This window comes from Acinonyx jubatus, chromosome B4 (genome assembly GCF_027475565.1).
Source record: "Acinonyx jubatus isolate Ajub_Pintada_27869175 chromosome B4, VMU_Ajub_asm_v1.0, whole genome shotgun sequence".
NCBI classification, from domain to species: domain Eukaryota; kingdom Metazoa; phylum Chordata; class Mammalia; order Carnivora; family Felidae; genus Acinonyx; species Acinonyx jubatus.
The window spans coordinates 130,027,962-130,048,828 of NC_069387.1; the positions used below are offsets into that span (position 1 = coordinate 130,027,962).

Here is a 20,867-nt window from a genome sequence, read left to right on the forward strand (position 1 = left end):
TCCACTCAGCGGGGTCTGGATTCCACGGAGCCCGGCATGAGGGCCACGGTGAGCCCGGCGGCGGGAGGGATCCCGCCTGGGTGCCGGTCCCAGTCCCCTGGGCGTCCAGTCCCTTGTCTGTGCACCGTGTGCGCTGTGTCAGGAAGGGGCAGAGCTCGCCTTCTGGGCATGGAAGTCCCTCCCTCTGGCTTCCTCTCCGGGGCAGGCCAGTCAGGAGGGGTGAGGACTGGAGAGCCTCCCGCCCCCACCTGACCTCAGAGGGGAGGTTCCTCTCCAGCAGACTCTTTCCTCTTCTCTTGCAGAGCGTGGCTGTCACTTGCAGTCAGTGCTGCTGACAGGATGGCTTGTAGGAGGAGGTTTTTGGTCTCTAGATCCCTGGCCATAAGGGTTGCCCAGAATCAATTACAGTAATTACTTCTCTAAACTCTGAAAACTCTTCTGACAGCGCTGAGTGCAATCTTCATGATGTATATTTGGAACAGAAGAGAGATTTTCAATGACAAGCAAACCTACTCAGTTCTTATTTATTTATTTTTTTAAGACTATTTGCTCTGGGCTCATTGCCTTCTGCTGGCTTCATTACATCAATCTGGGGATGGCGGTGAAGGGCAAGTGTACATTTCTTGGGAGGAAGTGTTTTATTCTGCTGTCCAACAGAGGCCTCCTGCATTCTTAGCGGGACTGAGGCCCACCCTTCAGGCTTTCTGCTCCAGAACAGGAGGGTGAAGGTGGGTGGGGCGGGCAGTGAGACAGGTGGACAGAGGGCACACAGAAGTGGTCTGGCAGCCACAAAGATGGGAAGGGAGGGGGACATGAGGAGGTGGGGAAGCCGAGGCAGGAGGCTTGGGTGGGGCAGGGGTGGAGCTGGCACCCTGGGAGGGAGCAGGTGACCCAGAGGAAGAGGAGGGGGACAGGGAAAGGCCAGAGAGGACAGAGTGGAGGAGGGCAGGGGAGGCCTTGGGGAGGAGGGAGCTCACCTGTGACCTGCAGCGTCTCAGCAAGGTCCTGACTCTGGGAGACCAGCGTGTCCCGGGGCTCGAAGGCTCTTCCCTGATTGTCCACGAAGGGTTCCCGGCAGTGCTCAAACTCAGCAGTGGGGCGGGGCGGGGTGGGAGGAGAGCTGGGCCACAGGGGTGGCCACAGGGTGTCTGACTCTCAGGGACAGGCTTTGCCCTTCATAACGGCGCCGCTGCCCTCTGTCCTCCTGGCGACTCCTTTCACCCCCGGGACTCTTTCTTCAGCCTGCACTCTCGGCCAGCCGGATTCCCCTCCTCTCGGGACACCCCACCCACGTCTCTCTTGCAAGTCCGCTATTCTCCCCCCCCCCCCCGTTCCAGACTCCTCTCCTGGCCCCCACTCTCTCTTCCAGCACGCTCCGCTGTCCCCTGCCGTCCCAGGTCAGCCTGGCCTGTGCAGCCACCAGAGGCTTCCGCCAGGGATTCCACTCCTGCCCACGCCTTCGTAGCCAGTGCCCCCAGGCCTCTCCCTGCCCACCGCCCACCCCGGGAGCTCCACACGGACCGGTGGAGGTCATGATGGCGATGCGGGCCCCGGCCCCCCACAGGAGGCGCAACCCATTCTGAAATCCTTCCTCGGTATGGAGGTGGGAGGCGAAGGGGTGTGGGGTCACGTGTCTGTTCTCCAGGACAGAAAGCAGCTCCCAGGCCTGGATCCGCTGCAGCCGGCACAACTCCGCGTGGCAGTCCGGCTGACCTCCCCGGGCAGGCCGAGCATAGAGGAGGCAGGAAAGGGTTGTGTCATTTGCTGTGAACGCGGGGGAGGAGGGGACCAGCGTGAGGAGGCTGAGGTCCTGGCCTCCAGCACAGAATTAGAGGAGGGCCCCCTCAGCAGGCAGAGGGCGCAGGGTTGCAGGCAGCATCCAGTGCCCCCAGCGCCCCCAGCCCTCCAGGACCAGCACAGGACGGGGCGTTTGTCCAGCACCCGGACCCGGGGAGGACTTGGCATCCTGCCCCGCTCACTGTGGTCTGTGCCACTCTGTCCCCGATAGGTCTTCATTTAAATTGTTGCCATTTCACGCATCGTGGGATTGGCATGAAGTTTGGCTTTTAAGCTATTGCATTCAAATGGGATTCAACTTGACTACTGAGTTTCTGGAGCCCCGCCAGGTCTGCGCCCAAAGGAGGGGGCTTCAGGATGCTCACCTAGTGGGGAGGGAGGAGGCCGGGTGGGCTTCAGGGTCACTGGCCTGATGCCAGGGAAGTGAGTGCATCCTCCAGGGAGGGATCCACCCCACCCCAACCCCACTCCCACCTGTGGGATACAAAAGGGCTCCCTGTGCAGTGACAAGGGGGGAGGGGCGCCAAGGAGCGAGGCCCCCAGGGTCCATGGGATGAATGTCACTGTGGGGGCTCCTAGGACTGTGGAGATTGGTCCAACCTGTTGAGGGAAGGATTATCAACCAGGAACAGGGGGCGACTCAGGTCAGGAGTGCAAGTGCAGATTCTGGGGGGGCGTGATGGGTACCCCGACACTGACAGGGCCTCCCCGGGCCATGCTGGCGTGGGGAACAGTGCCCTTGACGGGATCTGCAAGCAGTTGGTGGGGGTCCTACCAGAGCCCCCTGTAATGACGGGCGGGGGGGGGGATCTTTGAGAGCCAACAGGACTCGGGCTCTCTGGTGGGAGGCTGTCCCAGGCAGAGGCCTGGGGAAAAGCTGACCCCTTGTCCAGAAGCCTTTTCCTCTGTCCTCACACTCCAGAGGCACTGCAGGAGGGGAGTGGCTGAGCCCTGGGCTTCGGGTGACAGGGGCTGATGGTGCCAGATCTTGGGCCACTGTGACTGCTTTCCCATGGGTGGCCCCAAGCCAACGACCACAGCAGGAACAGTCCCACCTGACTCCAGGCTGACGCGTAGCAGCTGCAGGGACCCCAGGTGACTGCTCTGGGGGACCCCTGTGTCCACTGGGAAACATCTCCCCTGAACGTCCCAGGATTGGGAGGCCCTGCGTGCTGTCGTCAGCCTGGGCCACTCACCTTATTGCACAGGATGTCCTTGTGTTGGCCCAGAGGGACCCCGGGGTCACCGCTGGGGAGCTCCGTCTCTTAGCAGATGTAGGCCTTATTTGGCCACCACTCAAGGTGGAAGTTTTCCAGGAAGGTGTCCTTGTCCAGCAGGCAACTGCCAACAGGGGGGTGGGGGAGAAGCTCAAAGACCGGGGCCCCCCCCGGAGGAGGGAGTGTCATCTTACTGACGTATGTTTGGAACAGAAGAGAGATTTCACATAAGACGTAAAGATGCTTACAGCTTTAGAAACCTAAACTATCTCTTCTGGGCTCATTGCCATTTGCTGGTTTCTTTGGATCCCTTACCTCACACCCCTGACCCCTGCACCCCACATACCGGCCAGACCCACAGAGGACAGGCTTCCACTCGCTTTGCTGGAGCCACCCATCCTCCCTCTGGGACCCCTTGTAGGGGCTCCAGGGGGGCCAGCCCACTCTGCTCACAGGTGCCCCCCCACCCCCCGAGCAGCATGGAACACTCAGACCCTCAGATGGGGCCTCTCTGTCTGCTCGGGTAGGCTCCCATCCCACCTCCTGGCCTCGGTGTCCCATCCCTGTCCCCGCTGACCCACTCCCCTGGGGCCTTTCCCCCTAGACTTCAAGGATAAGTAACCATTGCCACATAGTGCACCGAGGCCCTACACATGCCTGTGCCGAAAAAGAGAATACCAGAGACTATTTTTCTTAAACAATTATGGGAATTTCTGTGTTACAAAAATAATGCGTGCCCTTTGCAAAACCGAAATCGTAAAGCCGAAAGAGACTTCCTGGCCCACAGCTCCGAAGGGATTCCCTAGCAGCACGGATGGATTCCCTAGGGGGGCAGAGGAAGCTGAGGAACAGAGGCGTCGGGGATGAGTCCCCGGGAGCCTGGGGAGGCCGGCTGGACAAGCAGACTGGGCATCAGCCCCAGGGGCATGGTGGGCCCAGGACGGGCCAGCAGGAGAGAGGCAGAGAAGACGAGGAGCCCTCAGAGGCCCGGGAGGAGACCTTGAGGGAGTGGCGGGTCCCCATCAGCCCGGAGCAGGGGCTCAGGAGCAGGGGCCATGCAGGGGGCTGAGATTACCTGTCCCAGGCCCGGGCGCCAGCCTCCATGTCGGTCCCTTCACCGTCTCCGGCTCTCTGTCCGCTGCTTCTCTGCCTGGTCACGGTCTATGCCCGCCTCTCGGGGTGCCCTGTAAGGACCTGGGAGCCTTATATGCCATCAGAGCTCCTGGAAGCTGCTGAGTTGGCATCGATGGCCCCACCCCTTCCTAGACTCAGGCCGCTCGTGCCACCCTCACGGGCATCAACGTGGGAAGAACTTCTCTGCCAACTGCCATATCCCTAAGTCCTCGGGGGCAAGTTTAGGTTTTGGTTTCTCTGTTCTGACAAAGGCCCTTCCTACCTGGAAGCCTCAAGGAGTGTCCAAGGGCAAAGGAGGTCCGGGGAGGGGAGGGTCTCTCTGGGCAGCAGGGACCAGCGAGGCAGGAGGCGAGAGGACAGGTGTCTGTACCCTGGAGGAAATCCCCGACACAGGACACGGAGCCCCCGGAGGGCAGGCTTCGGGTGACCCGTCCCTGAGTCCCCTTCAGCAGCCCGTGCGGGCATGGCCTGGCCCAGGCTCCCTGGGCCTGCTGGGCTGAGACATCTGCACACCCCGCACACGACACAACACGACTGGGGCGGGTAGGGCGGGAGCGTCTGGTCTGATTAGCCGCAGCCTGGCCTCAGCCCTGGTCCTAGGAACGGAGGAGGACAAACCTGTGCCGAGCTGTCCTTAGGAGTCCCTCCCCCCCCCCCCCCCGTGAATGACTGCGACGTAGACATGGAGCATGTCACCCTTGTCCCCGCAGGAGAAACGCAAGGGTCCCAGAGGGGATGGGGCTTGGCCAGGACCCCACAGGGAGCAGGTGGATGCAGGGATGTAGGGATGCAGGCCTCCCACAGGGCGGCCACTGCGTTCTCTCCGTCCACCTCCAGGCCCCAAGGAACGAGGGGGAGTTTGCATTCCAGCCCCGAGAGGGAACCCTGAGCCCCAGCTGGCCGCCCCTCTGTCCCACAGACTCCCCCATTCTGGCTTCCCTTTGGCCACCTGGCCTGGCCCCACGTTCCTCTCCAGCCCTCGGAGGATGTGTCTTTCTCAGGGAAGCCGGGCAGCCCGCGCTGAATCACACGTTGGTCACCTGCACCGAGAGGCAGGCTGTTCACCCTCCCAGGCTGTCTGGTCACAATCCCGAGGGTGGAAACCTTAGCCGGGCGTCCCCTCCTTCTCGGGGGGGGGGGGCACCCCTGGTCCTGGACCAACAGGAGGGTGTCCCCCCCGACCCCCGGGTCCTGTGCCTTGGCCCCTCCCATCTCCTCCACTCTCTAGCCTGGACTCTGACCCCTTGAGCGCCTAGATGGTCTCCAGGTGAGAGTTTATCTGGCGGGTCCGATCTGGTGCCCACACTTCCCAGGTCACAGCCTCCGCACAAACGGACCAGTCACACCCACATTGGTCCTGCCCTCCTGAGCCACAGCCTTCCTCCCTCCCTGCCCCAAGGTTGCAGAGACCAGTCCTGGACCCCTGAGGACTTCCCAGCCGGGTCCCTAGCTCTTTCCTTCCAGTGGGAAGGATGTGGCCCTGATGTAGTCCCAGCTGTCCCTCCGGACCCTCAAAGTCTCTCCAGTCACTTGTTCCACTTGAGTGAGTGCTGCTGGTCCCAGACTCCGTAGATTTCCCAGGTGGAGATTCCTGGGCACGAAGCGCCGTGCTGGGGCAGAGGGTGGCTCGAGGAGTGTGGGGTCCCGCAGCACCAGCCCCTGGAAGGAGGAGGGAGGTCCCGGGGAGGCCCTGGAAGGGCCTAGCCCTCCCACCACCTCACCTCTGCCTTCCCAGGTGGCTCCTGCAGCCTGAACGCCAGCATCCCACTGGGCTCAGCCCCGCATCCCTAGCTCTCCAGAGTAAATGTGCCCCTTCGATCGTTCTGGAGCATCTCGTGGGGACACCGATGGGGGCTCCATTGCAGGGAGGACACTCCCCTTCTGCAGCCCCACGGGCAGTCTGCCTACTGGTCTAGCTCCTCTGCCAGCAGCTTCGAGGTCTCCAGTTCTGGAATATTCCCCCGCACCCCCCCTTCCCCGCCCCCCTGGCCCCTGCCTGGCCTGATCACCCGTGCACTGTCTGCTCCCTCCTGCCGCCCGGCTGCCCCCTCGAATGCAGACAAGACTGGCCCAGCATGTCTCCACGTCGGGAAGTTGCTTTGCAGTGAGTGACCAGAACGTAGGCGGTAAGAGGATCCATGTCCTGGGAAGACCAGAGGGCACGCCACCAGTAACAAGGTTCTTGCTCTTCTCCTGAAGGTCTACGTCCTGAACCACCTGTCTGAGTCAGGCCGTGAGGGGAAGGAGCATGAGGAAATACCGCCTGAGACCAAGGGGGCTTCACCTCTCTGTTCTCATGCCCGTGCCCTTCCGGAAGGATTCCCGCCCCAGCATCCTCCTGCACCCTCTCTCTGGAGGCAGCAGAGGCCCGGAGGCTAGTTCTCCCTGTCCCCACCTCCCTGAGCCGGTGGGGGTGGGGGGGTGGGGGAACAGGCTTCGGTAAAGGCCACAGTCGAGACTGGTGATGAACTCTGGGTCCAGGAGTAGCGCTCAACACCGCTGACGTGGCGATGATCTAAAAGCTCGAGGCTACCTCAGTCCCAGACAAGAAGTAAGAAGGAGGCGATTCTGTCCTCTCGGGGGAATGACAGCCCCCCTCTGCCAAGTCTGCCTCTGGAACGCTGAGTGAAAATGTGCAAAGATCCCTACGTCCAGCTCGAGATCTCCACCAAAGTGTGCGAGGGTCCAAGAAGGGAAGGAAGTATCTGGGTCCCCCATGAGAGTGGAGGCGTGGTCTCCTGAGCAGGTGCAGGCCATGCAGGACTAACCCCCTCCCATCAGGAAAACTGGGAACAGGGCGGGCTGCCCCGGGGGGAGACAGACTGGAGCCAAGGGAGCCCAGGGAGGGTACAGGGCCCGCCCAGCCTGAGTCTCTCTGGGACTCAGGCAATGGAAGGTCCGGTTAGTGTCTGGAATCTGGGCCAGGCTACTCTGTGTGAGGTCCCAGCTCTGTCACCCTGTAGGTGGCCTCCTTTCCCTAGAGCCAGGGGGGAGGTCAGGCTGGAGGTGCCCAGCCCAGGGTTGAGTAGTGTTCCCAGGCTGTGTCGTGTCCCCTTTCCAGCACCTCGGGGTCCCTGTGTCATGGGCAGAACTCTAAGACCAGGGTCCTGGGGAGACAGGGTCCTGGGGAGATGGCGCCTTGGGACCCTGGGGAGATGAGGTCTGGGAAGATGGGGGCAGGTCTTCCTGGAACCGGTCCTCCGCCAGCACTGACTGTGGGGACCCTTCCCCCGTGTAAGGCCATCTGTCCTCTACCTGATTGCCCCCGGTGCCCAGAGTGACCGCATCGCGGATTTTTTTAGTGACTTGCTCCCAGCGACAGAGGTGGGGCCGCTGTCAGAGTCTAGAAAGCAAAACCAAAGGGCTGATGGGATGATGCGTTTCTTCTAATAATTCTCCTTTAGGGAATGTTGACATCCTTTCAGTTCCTGTCATGGTGACAGTGCTTCTGGGTGGGTCTGCTGAGAACCCCAAAGCAGTTCCTTTCTGTGACATCATCACTCTGTGTGTGTGTGTGTGTGTGTGTGTGTGTGTGTGTGTGTGTTGTGGGTCCGGGCAGGTGCCCAGGCACAGCTGTGCCAGGCCCCACATTTGTAATGTATGGAATGCCTGAGTTCCCGCAGGGCATCCTGAGGTGAAACCACCAGCTGTAATCAAGCATAAACCGCCGGGCACAGATCCAGAAAGCCACGCCACCAAAGTCCCTGGGGACGGACACAGAACTTCCGCCACACCCTGACCCCCTGCGACCCCGGTGCTGCAACTTTGTGTCCGTTTTGCAAACACCTGCCCCACTCCTCTGTGGCGGGGGCTCTGTCTCTTGCTGGCCGCTCCTCTCTCCCTGCTCCTCTCGGGACACGGCCCTGGACACCCTATCCTTTGCTCTGCTCCTTCCCCAGGAACTGGCCTGTCCTGAATCTCAGCGGTGACCACTCCGCTGAGGCCACTGTCGCCCCTGCCTCCCTCACGCCAGACTGCACACGGGATGAGCCACAGTGTTTGGAGCACGGGGTGGATGAACTGTGAGTTGAGTGATTTATTTTCTTTTTCAGACTAAAACACAACTTGTTTTCTTTTTAAAATGTTTTTGATGTTTATTTATTTTTGAGAGAGAGAGAAAGAGAGGGGCATGGAGTCCGAGTGGGGGAGGGGCAGAGAGAGAGGGAGACACAGAATCCGAAGCAGGCTCCAGGCTGTGAGCCATCAGCACAGAGCCCCACGCGGGGCTCCTGACTGTGAAGCATCCCTATAGAGACTTTACAGTAAAGACTAAGGCTGCTGCTCAGACACTGGGGGTGCAAGAGGAGCACGAGAGGGGCTGCAGGAGGCAGGGTCGGCCCAGGAGACTGGGGGGGAGATGTCTGGATGGGGCTGCAAGTAAGGAGGGGAGAGAGAGAGAGAGGAGGGGTGTGGCCAGAGCAGGACCAGGGCCAGAAAGAAGGAGAGAGAAGAGCTTGTGGGAGGCCTGCATCCCTACATCCCTGCATCCACCTGCTCCCTGTGGGGTCCTGGCCAAGCCCCATCCCCTCTGGGACCCTTGCGTTTCTCCTGCGGGGACAAGGGTGACATGCTCCATGTCTACGTTGCAGTCATTCACGGGGGGGGGGGGGGGGGACTCCTAAGGACAGCTCGGCACAGGTTTGTCCTCCTCCGTTCCTAGGACCAGGGCTGAGGCCAGGCTGCGGCTAATCAGACCAGATGCTTCCGCCCTACCCGGGAGTCGTGTCGTGTCGTGTGCGGGGTGTGCAGATATCTCAGCCCAGCAGGCCCAGGGAATCTGGGCCGGGCCACGCCCAGGAAGAGAGAGGGTGGACAGTCCCAGAACCTGGGAGCCATCCCATCCTTTAATGGACAAGAGCCGGGTCCCACCCTGAAGGGCGGCTGGCGGGACACCCCATAATCACGGTTTCTCTCGGGGATTCCTTAGAGCCCCTCTTGGGCCGCACAGGGAACAAGATTGTCTGCGGGACTCCTGCCTGGAACATCTGGACGGTAATAGTGACCGACCGCGGGCTGTGTGACAGTTAAGTGGCCAGGGCTTAGGACGATGCCCGAGGTGGTTGTTCGCGGACACACGCTGGTGCTGGTGTGGAACAGGGGATATCTCTGCCTCAGTGGATCCCTCAGTCCACACAAGCTCCGTGGGTCCTACCCATGCTGCTCCCACCTTTAGCAGCCAGGCGCAGGGAAGCCGAGCTGGGTGGGTCGCTTTGGGGCCTCAGTAGGTGGTCATGGCTGAGACCAGGACAGGTCCGGTCCCCTCCTCGGGTCAGGAGGTTTCCCTGATAGGGAGGCCCCTCCTCCCCAGGCTCCTCCGGTCCCCCTGCCCCTCCCCCGGGGCCTGGACCCTCCCTGTGGCTCCCAGTCATGTTTCCAGGGCTGGTGCCCCGACTTCTGGGTGTCCCCCGCCTTGTCCAGCTGCAGGCGTGCCAGGGAGTGCGCGAGTCCCCAGAGGGGAAAGGGTCACAGCCACGTGAGGAGATGGATTGAGAAGGGACTCCTTTCCCTCACCTGACATTAGCATCTACCTTTTGTGGCAAACTGGGGCCTGTGTCCTGGGCTGGGCTCAGCCATTTAATGCCCGAGCCTCTCCTGATTTACCCGTCTCAGCCTGGGGAATTACTACTTAGCACACTTTGTCTGGAGGCAAAACCCTTGTTCCCCTTTCCCGAGGTTTCTAAGGCAGGATGCTCTAGATTCCAGATTCACACCTGGGTCTGTGCAAACCCACAGCCAGCACAGCACGGAGAGAACTTTCTACGACAGGCTACGTTGAGTTACATGAGGATGTGCAGAGTGGGGCAGAGAAGGACACAGGGAAGCCGGGATTTTTAGCCTGGAGGGGAGTGTGGGCTTGGCCTGGGGGAGTGCAGAGTGCCCTGAGGGACACTTTAGGGCAGAAGGAGGGACTGTGACAGGGCCAGATCCCAGGGAAATGTCTGCAGGGTCAGGGAGGGGCAGGGTGAGGGCTGGTGGAGGTTCCCAGCGAGGGGACAGGAGCATGTGTCACCGGGAGAGCTGGCGGGGAGGAATCCTTGTCGTCCTGGAACACTTGAAGCCATGGGGCCTGGAGTCTGGGTGTGTGGGGGGGGGTGGGGTGGGGAGGGCTCCAGACCCACGGGAGCTATCAGAGCACCACCAGTGATGAACGCCCCGTTGGCTTTGACTTTCAGGAAAGCAACAAGTGATTTGGAACCTACGTAACTAAAACAGGATTCACACCGCCTGCTGTCCTACATTTTCACCTGCTCAGTCTGTCTGTCCTCTTTGCTAGCAGACAGTCCGGGAACTTCCATCCGAGTGAGCAGGCTCCGCACCCTCCCTGGGGACCTTGGCCCCAGTCCTTCTCTGTGATGCCAGCACCCTGTCCCGTTCGCAGCAAGGTTTCCAGCATGATCCAAGCAGGAGTCGGGTTCCCCAGGCCGTGCCTGGCTGCGGAACATCAAGAGGGGGCGGCATCTGAACTTGGCACTAACAGGACATCCTGGAGACACACCAGTGACATGGTAGTCCCCGCCCCAGAAGGAGGGCGATCTCTGCTCGCTCCTGCAAGACAGATGTCTGCGTGTCCTTAACATTTAAACTGCAGAAAGGACTAGGTGTTTGACGCAGCACAGGGTCTCTTGTTCTGGATGGAAAAAGAGAAGTGAGTGGGCTTCTCTCAGGGGGCAAGGCTGGGGGTGGGGAGCGGGGAGAAGAACAGGGAGCCGAGCCCTCATCTTCCAAAGACGGGAGGCAAGGGAGGCCCTGGGCGGCGGACTGATGGAGAAATGGAGTTTAAGCCGGAGAGGGTGGAACTGAGGGTCAGGGAACAGCGGTGTCCCTTCGACGCTGGGAGCAAGGGAGGGGAGATCCGTGGTGCCGATTCTCAGCATCAGCAGCGAGGTCAGACGGGGTGGGTCCTGACCCAGCAGCACAGGCGCAGCTGGTAAGCCTGTGACGGACCACACGGTACAGCGAAGTGGCCAACGGTGGTGTTAGGCAGGTGCTGAGTCAGCAGGAAAAAGACACAACGCTGGGTGTGGTTTGGGGTTTTTCTGTCGCTGTGATTTTGTGAGGGTGCGTGTCCTGACCTTAGTACCTTCTCATTCCCTTCTCGACAGGGACACAGGCTCTAGAAAATGCTCTGTAATGAATGTAATAGGAAATACTCGAACTAAAGCGATATATGAAGGTGATAGGAATCCACAGGAAAGCAGTGACTGCTTCCCCCTGACCCTGATCGTTGGACTTGTAGAAATGCCACTGGGTTCACGGGGCTAGAGAAAGGGCTAAGGTAGCGTGTGGGGGACGGTGACGCAGCCAATGTCTCCTGGGCTCGTGGGCCGGAGGCAGCCCGGGGCCACCAGGGAGGGGACGTGAGCCAGGACGTGGCGTGAAAGGGAAGAGGGCCCCTCCCCGCGGTCTGGGTGAAACCAGCGAGCAGAAGCCCCCAGGAGCCCTGGCTTCCAGAATCCGGCAGCTGGCTGGCGTCTGGGCTGCAGGAGGCGCAGGGCCACAGTTAGCATGTCTGTGGGACTCAGCTCGTGCGCAGGTGCCCAGCAAGGTGAGGGGGAAGCGGGATACGAAGCGCACGCTCCCCGCCCGGTGCGGCGCGGTCGCCTGGGTTCCCCGGGGGATGCGCGCCGGACCTCAGGACACGTCGGGGGGGGGACCTGCCGCCCTGGCAGGCCACTCAGCCGCCAGTCACCCGGGGCCGAGGGCTCTTCTGTGATCGGGTGGCCAGCCCGGTCGGCTCTGTGTGTGCCGTGTGGCCGGGAGCCGTGCCACTGGCGGCAGGCTGGCTGGCTGCCTTCTCTTTCTAGTGGGGGACGAATTCGCAGCACGCGCCTGAGGCATATGCCCTTCGAACGTCTCCATTCTTCCATCTTGACGGCTCTCCTCTATGTTTTAGGTTGACGTTTGACTTCTCTACTGTGCCTGAGTGTTTGTGAGCCCCAGAACTCCGGGTGGGGTCCCAGGCCCCCCAGCCGTGCTCCCCTCACTCAGCAGGGCGCGGGGGACAGGGGGGGCCGGGACCAGGGCTGTCCCCCGTGTGTATTCCCATGTCACCGGCTCTCCTAACACCCACGGCTGCGGTGGGATTTTTAATGACCGTTTTCCTCAATGTAATTAAGTAGAATTTCATGTACAATATTAAAATAAAATGTAGAAGTTAAATTTTAAAAAAAGGGAAGGAAAGAAAGAGAGAAAGGAACACATGCAGGTCTTGAGCCGTGCACCCTCCTCCTGTACGATGACCCCAGGTCAGCTGGTCGCCTGCAGTCCCCCGGGCTGGAGCCTGGGGTCACCTTGACTCTCCGGGGGCCCCCCCTCCGCGTCCTTGCTCTTTCTGCCTCTGGTCCTGGAGGCCCCTGAGCGTGCGCCACCACGGGACCCGGGAGCCGACACGGGATCCCGAGCTGGCTCCGCGTGGTAAACTTGACGGACTCAGTGCGAGGCAGGAACGAGGGAGAACAAGCAGCACTCGCCGAGCGCCGGCTGTCCACCAGGCTCGTGCCTCGTGCCTGAACGGACGCGAGCGGAGCGGCTCTTTGAAACCCCCCAGCCCGCCGGCCCAGCCGTGAGGACGGGTCCTTCCCAGGTGCCCTGCGCCCAGGAGGAAACAGAGGCTCTGGGGCCAGAGGTCACAAGCAGAGCTGGGGGCTGACCCACGTGCCCGTGTGCTCGGCCCACGGGCCCCAACTCTGAGCCCGGGAAGGTGAGGAAAGCCTGAAATCGGGCACCCAGGCTTCTTTGCGAGTAGAGAAGTGTGTGCGATTTTACGAGCAATATCCTTATCTCAGATACAACGTTCAAAAAGAAAAAAGAAAAGGGCTCCCTTCTAGGCGGAGAGGAAGTGATACAGTCTCCTACCGGAAACTATCACTTCTCAGAAAGGAAGTCCACATGTCCTTTAATTTAACAGGCAGAACTTTCCAAACAATCTAAATCACTCCCGTGTCAAAATACAAACCCACCATTAAAATGCTTTCTTAAAAGTTTCCGTAAGTAAAGATTTAAATGTGAACGCCCAGTGTCCACTCCCCGACTTGAGAAATGAAGACAAGAAAGCCGACTTCGACCCCGGAGCCTCCCATCTCCTGTCAGCTGGAAAGTTCGAGAAAATCAGTCCCCCCTGACTTCCAGCACAGAGCTAAGCCCAGGAATATTCTTGTGTTTCTTCTGCCTCATTTTGTTTTTGCTTAATTATCTTTGCATCAAAGACCATAGAGGGTAGCCCTGAAAGGCGTGTGGTCACAGATGTCCTGGGTTCAACACCCAGCTCTTCCCCCTCCTACCTGTGTGGTCTCGGCTGAGTGACCAACCCTCTCTGTGCCTCAGCACTGGAGTCAGGAGATTTGAAAGAGTAAAGGGAGGAACACAAGTACAGCACTGGCCTCAGGGGCAGCCTCTGTACCACAAATCATCAGCTGCCCTTCCCTGGAAAACCTACTGTGCGCACAGTTGGGGGCCTGCTTTCGCCCACACATAGCATGACACACACATTCCCCCAAGTTTTAATATGTGTCATAAAAGGAATGCATACTCTTCGAGTATTGAGACAACGGCATCAATATTCAGAAGGATGCAGAATACTCTATGTACGGATGGGCCCCGATTCAGGAGTGGGTATGCCAGTCCCCCAATGGAGCACCCTTGGGTCCTTTCCAAGTGTTCGGTACGTTCAAGAAAGCTGTGGCGCTGAGTTTTAGAAACAGTCTGGCATTTGGACACACGGTTGTAGGAAATCCCAGAATTGGATACTGAAGCTTGGTGCACTTTGACAGACTTCCCCATGAAAACCTGCTTGGAGATCCTCTCCCCGGGTTGGCCCAGAGACACACCTGGTGAGACCCCTGCCTGCGGTGCCCCACATCTGGGGTGTCATGGCAGGGGAACAACAGGACCGCCCCGTGGCTTGGGAGGAGATCAGCCCCAAACCAAGTCCTGGCTGCTATTCTGGAACAGATCTGAGCTCAGATCACTCTGATGTAGGCCCCACCTTCCACAGCTGGGCTTAGCGGAGTTACCCAGTTAGAGGGTCCCATGTTGGCCACCTAGGGCTGCTTGCTAAAGGAGTAGGGTTTCAGGTTGGGACCCATGGAGTCAGAGGTCATGGGCAGGGGAGAAGCCCAGTGGACAGGGGGATCAGTGGCCTGGGACAGGAGGCCTGGGGACAGTCATCACACAGAGGGGGGCCTGAGAGAGGGAGCAGACAGCCACTGGGTTTCAGGGGTGACCACGTTCCCAACTCCAACAGAGAAAAGCATGAGTTGTGGCCACAGGGAGCAGCTGAATTCAGGGCACATTGGCCTGAAGGCTGCCAGCAAAGGCAACGATAGCTTCCCAAGCTCGTGTCAAGTGGTTGGAGACGCAGAGACAATAAGGCAGCTGCCCGGACCCCAGAAAGCCCTTTGCACCGCTCTTTTTATCTCCCCTCTCTGGCTCCAGGTGCTCGGTGTCCCTGAAGTCTTTAGCTTTCACGGACAGGTGGCACAAAGCTCCCCTACGCTGCCATCTGGTACAACGGGCCAGTGACACCCGTCTTGCTTCACATCGATGTCCTTCACAGCTGGGCGCCAGGCAGGGACAAGCCCGGACGTGGCCGATGTGCAGGGGGAACGGCGAAGCTCTCCGGTGGGCTTTTCACAATCATATACCCATCCTCCATCACGCGGGAACAGAGATGGTAGCAGTGTGGAGGTGGGTGGGGCCAACCAAGGTGGAAGGCGGTCCTGGGCCGTGCCCTCAGCTGAGGGGCCAAGACCAGATTTTGGGGTCCACAGGCAGGTAGATGGGAGTCTGTGGGGTGGAGAGGTGGGGGTCACCTGGACCCTCCCCTGTCTCCTCCAGACCCCGATCTCCTCGAGGGCGGGACGTGCCTGTCCTTTCCCTGCATCCCAGGTTCCTGCCAGGGTGGGACCCTGAGTAGGGGCTCCTGGGTACCTAGGAATGAATGGCTGAGGGACCCAGTGTAGGACTCAACCAGTCTTGCCTTCCGTATGTGCGGGAATCCTGCCACGTGGAAACGTGTACGTGTGTGCGTTCTCGGAGGGCATCCTGGCGAAGCTGGAAGTGCACAGGTGCCCAGTCCCACGGGGCATTTCCCGAAACCCTGGTTGTGAATGTGCCCAGACCTTGCCCACGTTCCTGACTTGAGCCCAGGGACCTCAGCCTGCGGACTTTGTAGCCCGGACTCCACTCCAGGTGGTCCCAGCAGATGGGCAAGAGCTGGGACCTGGACCAGGGCTGGGGTCTCCTCGGGGAGGGGGCCCTGGGGAGTCAGCTGCCCAGCAGGGGCAGTGGGAAGGGGGCCCAGTCAGCCCCCAGAGGGAGGATTCTGGCCCACGCTGAGAGTGGGGGCAGAGTCCTGGCTTAGGACTGTAGGTGACACCGGGGACCATCTCTCAGAGTCCCCGTGAGGGCAAGGAGCTGGACAGGGGGTGTGTGTGGCGGGGCGGCCTCTGCTCCCTGCATGGAAGCTGGCTGTCTCCCCTCCCACCACAGAGGATGCTGGGCCGACTCTGGCGGGTCGGGGGCAGGGAAGGCCCGTGAGTCCTGGAACAGCCGGCAGGGAGGTGCTGGCAGGCGTCCTGGCGTGACACACCCTCAGCCCCGCTGCCCCCTCTCCTTCCCGTTTCACCCCTCACTGGCCCTTCCTCCGTCTGGGGGACCCTCCTTTCTATAGGTTTTCCTTCTGTCCCAGGCTCCTGCTGCGCCTTCCCAGTGCCTGTGCCCACGTCAGCTTAGCTCTCTGCTGTCCCCAGATCCTACCCCTGCTTGCGGTCTCCCTCCCTCCCTTCTTCTGTTCTCCCTACCTACTTCCCTCTCTCCCTGCCTCCTTCTGTTTCCTTCTCATGGATCCTTTGTTTCTCTCCATTTGCCCAAAGGGTTTTATCTTCCTCTTTGATCCTGATTCTTTTTCCCCACCCCATGTTTCTCCTCTTCTCCCTCATGGCTGCCTCTTTCCTCCTCTTGGAGCTTCACCTCTGACTACTAAAGTTTTGTCTCTCTTAGATCCAGCATGAACTAAGACCTTTAACTTCTCCTTCCACTCTCTGGAACTTTCCTCTCCAAGATGACTGGCATGAGTCATCTCAGATGACCTCGGCCTGAAGAAGCCCTTCTTTGAGATGCTACCTTGAACCTTGAGCCACGTCCTTGGATCACCACAGACAGCAGACGCCCCCTTGTGTCTCTGTGTCTGGATGTCTTTCTGGGCTCCTCAGTAGAATTTGGAGTCTGGTGTTTCATCCTTGCTCTTTTAGAGCAGGAAACAGCATCCTTTGTTCTCTCGTGTTGATGTCCAGCTTCTACCAAGTGGCTGCCACAGTCCACTTGTCCTGTGATGCCCAGCTCAGTCCATCTTGGAAAGATTGTGTACCTGTTGCAACAATGGACAGAGACCCTGGTCCACCCCACTGCTCATTCAGTCCTTGGCTCAGCAACTCTGGTTACAGGCTATGTCCTTGGCTTTCAACTGGGTCCCATAAAAGGAGGACTCCTTAAAACAATGGTGGGATACATTAGTTACCACAATAAGGAAAGTTATTGGGAGCTCATTCTTCTATATTTAAAAATTTGGTGGGGTGGGGGGGAATGCCTGGGTGGCTCAGTCAGCTGAGCGTCTGATTCTTGTTTCCAGCTCAGGTCATGATCTCATGGATCGAGCCCCATGTCTGGCTCCACACTGACAGTCTCCCTTTCTCTCAGTCCCTCCCCTGCTCATGCTCACTCTCTCTCTCAAAATAAATAAACTTAAAAAGATCTGCAAATCTTCATAAATACTGAATAATGTAAGATAGAGTTGAAAATGTCCCTCCTCAACACCCCAGCAATTGAGGAAGAGAGATCTTGCTGTGTCATAGAATTAGTTCAAAGAACTAGTTCGATAAATCTGAATACGAGATTAAAATCTCACATTCACTGAGTATCAGTCTTGATTTTCTGTGCTATTGTGTGAACACCAACAGCTATTACCAAGTAGTATAGAGTAGTAGTGGAAGGAGAGACTCTGGAGCGGCTGCCTGAGTTCCAATCCTGCCCCCACCACTTACTGGATTATGACATCTGGCAAGCTGTTTAGCCAAATTGTAGGCATGTAAAATGGAGATAATAATAGAACTTTCACCTACGTGGTTGTGAGGCTTAAATGAATTTGTTTATATTTATATCTGCATATATTCTGAAGAGTGCTTGACCTATAGTCAACATGATGGAAGGTTTTGCTGTTACCTATTCCTAGAAATCTGTCTCTGAAAACAGCACTAAACATCATCTTGAAAAAGTTGTTTAAGACCCGTGCACTGAAAAATGCAAAACATTACTAAGAGAAAGCAAAGAAGATGTGAAAATATACAATGTTCATGGATCAGAAGACTCCATATTGTTAAAATATTAATTCTGTAGATTCCATGTAATCCCAAATGCATTCTCAGGGTTCTGCCACCTTGCAATAGTTCTGATGCAAGGACTTGGCCAGGCTGAACTACATTTGCCCGAATTCCCCTTACAGTAGTCTTAGATTGGGCCTAGTTTGGCCAACTAAAGAAGCAGCCTTTTTTAATGTGCTCTCGTGTTGAGGTACTGACTTGACTCACCTCCTTTGTGTGAAGCCACAACTATGAGAACCTCCCCCACATCCTCCTTGAGCTTCTCCTACCCTGGAGCAAGGCATGTGTTCTAGCTTTGTGGTGAAGGGAGTGTTAAGAAAGAAAAAACAAATACAAAATGGAGTCATTCACCACCCCCCCCACCCTTGACAGCAAGCCAAGACTTAATTACAGATGCAATCACATCCTAGGAATGTGACCTTTTAATAGTCAATCTGAAATTTCATGATCAGCATTAGTGAGGTCATCTGCATGATAAAAACACTGCTGGTCCCTTCACTCCCCAAAGAAGATGTCCTGGCCTGAAACAATCCTTTCTTTTGTTTGCTAACAACTTCCTTACTCCAGTCTCTATGAAAACCTTCATTTGTACAACCCCTCAGAACAACTCTACTTGCTAGGTGGGGTGCCACCCAATTCATGAAGTGCTTAATGAAGCCAATTAGATCTTCAAATTTACTCTGTTGAATTTTGTTTTTAACAAGACCCCACAGGACACCCAGACCACTGAAATCAGGGACAAGAAAAAGGACATGGATTTCTGCTGTTCCCCACATGCTCTACAGCTCATCCTTATACTCTCCAGTTTGTTCTTGCTCTCCCACACCCTACATCCACCATCCTGTCACAAAGTGTTTATCCCATGGACTTTATGTCTGTTGCACACCAGACATGAAGACAATACCTCACCGACACTCCTTAACCTGCCCCTACACTGGCATAAAGTCAGAGTCCCATAAGAAGTCCTTTTATGTTCCATATGATTCAGCAATCCCACCTCTGGGTATATATCTATAGAGAGCAAGATAGTCATTCCTGTCAAGCAGAGATCTAAGCAGCCAAGGGATGTTGCAGGTAAGACCAGATATCCTCGAAACCAGCACAGGCTGACAACACCCAGAACTGATAACCAGCAGAACCAAAGGAGGTCTGCTAAGGCCCAAGGCTGATAAAACTCCAACGAGCTTAAAAAGGAGCTGCAGCCAACAGTCAGACTCTCCAGATGCTGACCCTTTCGCATCTATCTGACTGCATCAGAAAGGCAACTGTGGCCAAAGGCTCTGCCAGATTGATCTCTGAGCATAATACAGATCCTCCACTGCTTGAATATGATAGGCAGCAAATGCCAAGAGCTGACGCAGATCAGATGGAGGCCTCGTCTCAACTATGCGCCCACAGACTGGCTTCAAGTTAAGTTCATTAACTTCTTACCCCTTGTAACTTGTTTGTTGTGTGACTTTGTCTTGTGCTTTGCTTGGCACGGTGTGTATGAAGCCAAGTTAAATGCATTATGAAATGTCATTGAGTTTGGAATCCTGAACCAGTTTTACAATTACATTAACATTGTTGTGACTGAATAACGCTGACATTGTGGAAAGACAACTTGTGTGTGCATCTTCATAGTGTGCTTGTGACAATATCTAAAGGAAATGAAATCAATATTTTGAAGAGATATTTGCACCCCTGTGTTCATTGCAGCATTATTCATGATAGCCAGGATATAGAAACAACATACATGCCCAACTGACTGATGAGTAAAGAAAATGTGGGAGATATATATATATATATATATATATATGAAATGGGAATAACAAAATTTGATTTTGATTAAAATCAAAACCTGGTACTTTGAAAAAAAGTAATGAAGAAAGAAAGCAAAAACTATATTATCAGTGAAAAATGGGGTCATCTTTTTTAAAATATAGATAGATTTATTTATTTATGTATTTATATATGTATGTATGTATGTATTTATAAGTAAAGCTCATAACCCTGAGATCAAGACCTGAGCTGAGATCAAGAGTCAGACACTTAACTGACTGAGCCATCCAGGTGCCCCAAAAGATTTTATTTTTAAGTAATCTCTATACTCAACATGGGACTCAAACTCACAACCCTGAGATCAAGAGTCACATGCTCTACTGACTAAGCCAGCCAAGCACCCCTGGGGTTGTCTTTTATAGAGGTGTAAAAAGTCAGAAAAGAATACTGTGAACACACTTACACAATCAATCTGACAAATGAGACTGAATGGACAACCTTCTAGAAAAAATATGATAAAAATGATACCAAAAGAAACACAACACACGGATTAACCCTAAACCATTAAAGAAATGCAATTATTACTTAAAATGACTACATAAACAACCATATCAAATTACCAGACCCAGAGGTTTTATGGTGAGTTCAATCAACCATGTAAGGATCAGAATTGAGCTTTCCTAGGAAATTGGAAAAAAAAAAAAGCCAAACTCCCCAATTGATTTTGGGCAGCTACAATAATCTTGATTTAAAATTAAATAAGAAGAGGGATGTCTGGCTGGCTCAGTCAGTGGAGTGGGTGACTCTTGGTCTCAGGGTTGTGGACTCAAGCCTGGTTTTGGGTGTAGACATTATTTAAAAATAATAATTATAAAAAAGCTAAATAAGGAGAACATGAGTAAGAAAAATTACAGCCATATTTATAATCATAAACGCAAAAATCATAATTAAATGGTTAGCAAACAAATATTCAAGCCAAGAAAGATTTAAAGAATACGGGACTTCGACTATACTCAAAAAATTATTTTTTAAAAAAGATAAATGAAGAATTTGGGACAGTTTTCTATTTCCCTCTTAGAAATATTCCCCTAAAAATAGAATGACACAAAAGTCCCCTTTATGATTGTCACTGTTCAACACTGTGTTGTTGTCCAAGCCAGTGCCCCACAGGCTTCAATAAAGGACAAGAGCTGTGGGGATCGCAAAAAAACACAAAAAACAGAAACTATGAGAAACAGCAAGCAAATTCTCAGTGAGGTTGGTAGATCCAACTTCAGTTTAGGAATATTAATAGTGTTCCGAGACACTAGCAACAAACAAAAGTGTAGATAAAGGTAAAGGTAGATAAAGGTTACAATATCTCCCAAAGAGTTTACTAGAAGTGAACCTAACAAAATGTGTGAGGCCTTTATTTTAAAAAGTACAAGATTCATTGAAAACATAAAAAGAAGAACTATATAAATTGAAGTATGTACCATGTTCATGGATAGAGACCTTCAGTGCCACAAAGATGTCTATGCTTCCCAAAATTAACCTGCACGTTGATAGCAGGATTTGTCATGGAACCTGAAAATTTGTCCAT

General features: G+C 55.7%; 1 long non-coding RNA gene across 6 annotated transcripts; it reads right to left on the reverse strand.

Moving 5' to 3' along the window:
* Positions 1–6: 6 nt before the first annotated feature.
* On the reverse strand, positions 7–6,556 carry LOC113602870 (uncharacterized). 6 transcript variants are annotated; one of them, XR_008300528.1, is made up of 7 exons: positions 5,180–6,554; positions 4,411–4,744; positions 4,090–4,208; positions 2,994–3,138; positions 2,272–2,397; positions 978–1,764; positions 129–375 (listed from the first exon to the last, which is right to left on the reverse strand). It is a non-coding gene; the product is annotated as an uncharacterized LOC113602870 (long non-coding RNA). The 6 variants fall into 6 exon arrangements; XR_008300527.1 differs by having other exon boundaries at positions 4,090–4,198; positions 5,180–6,552; XR_008300525.1 differs by having other exon boundaries at positions 7–133; positions 254–1,764; positions 4,090–4,744; positions 5,180–6,556.
* Between the last annotated feature and the right edge of the window lie 14,311 nt (positions 6,557–20,867).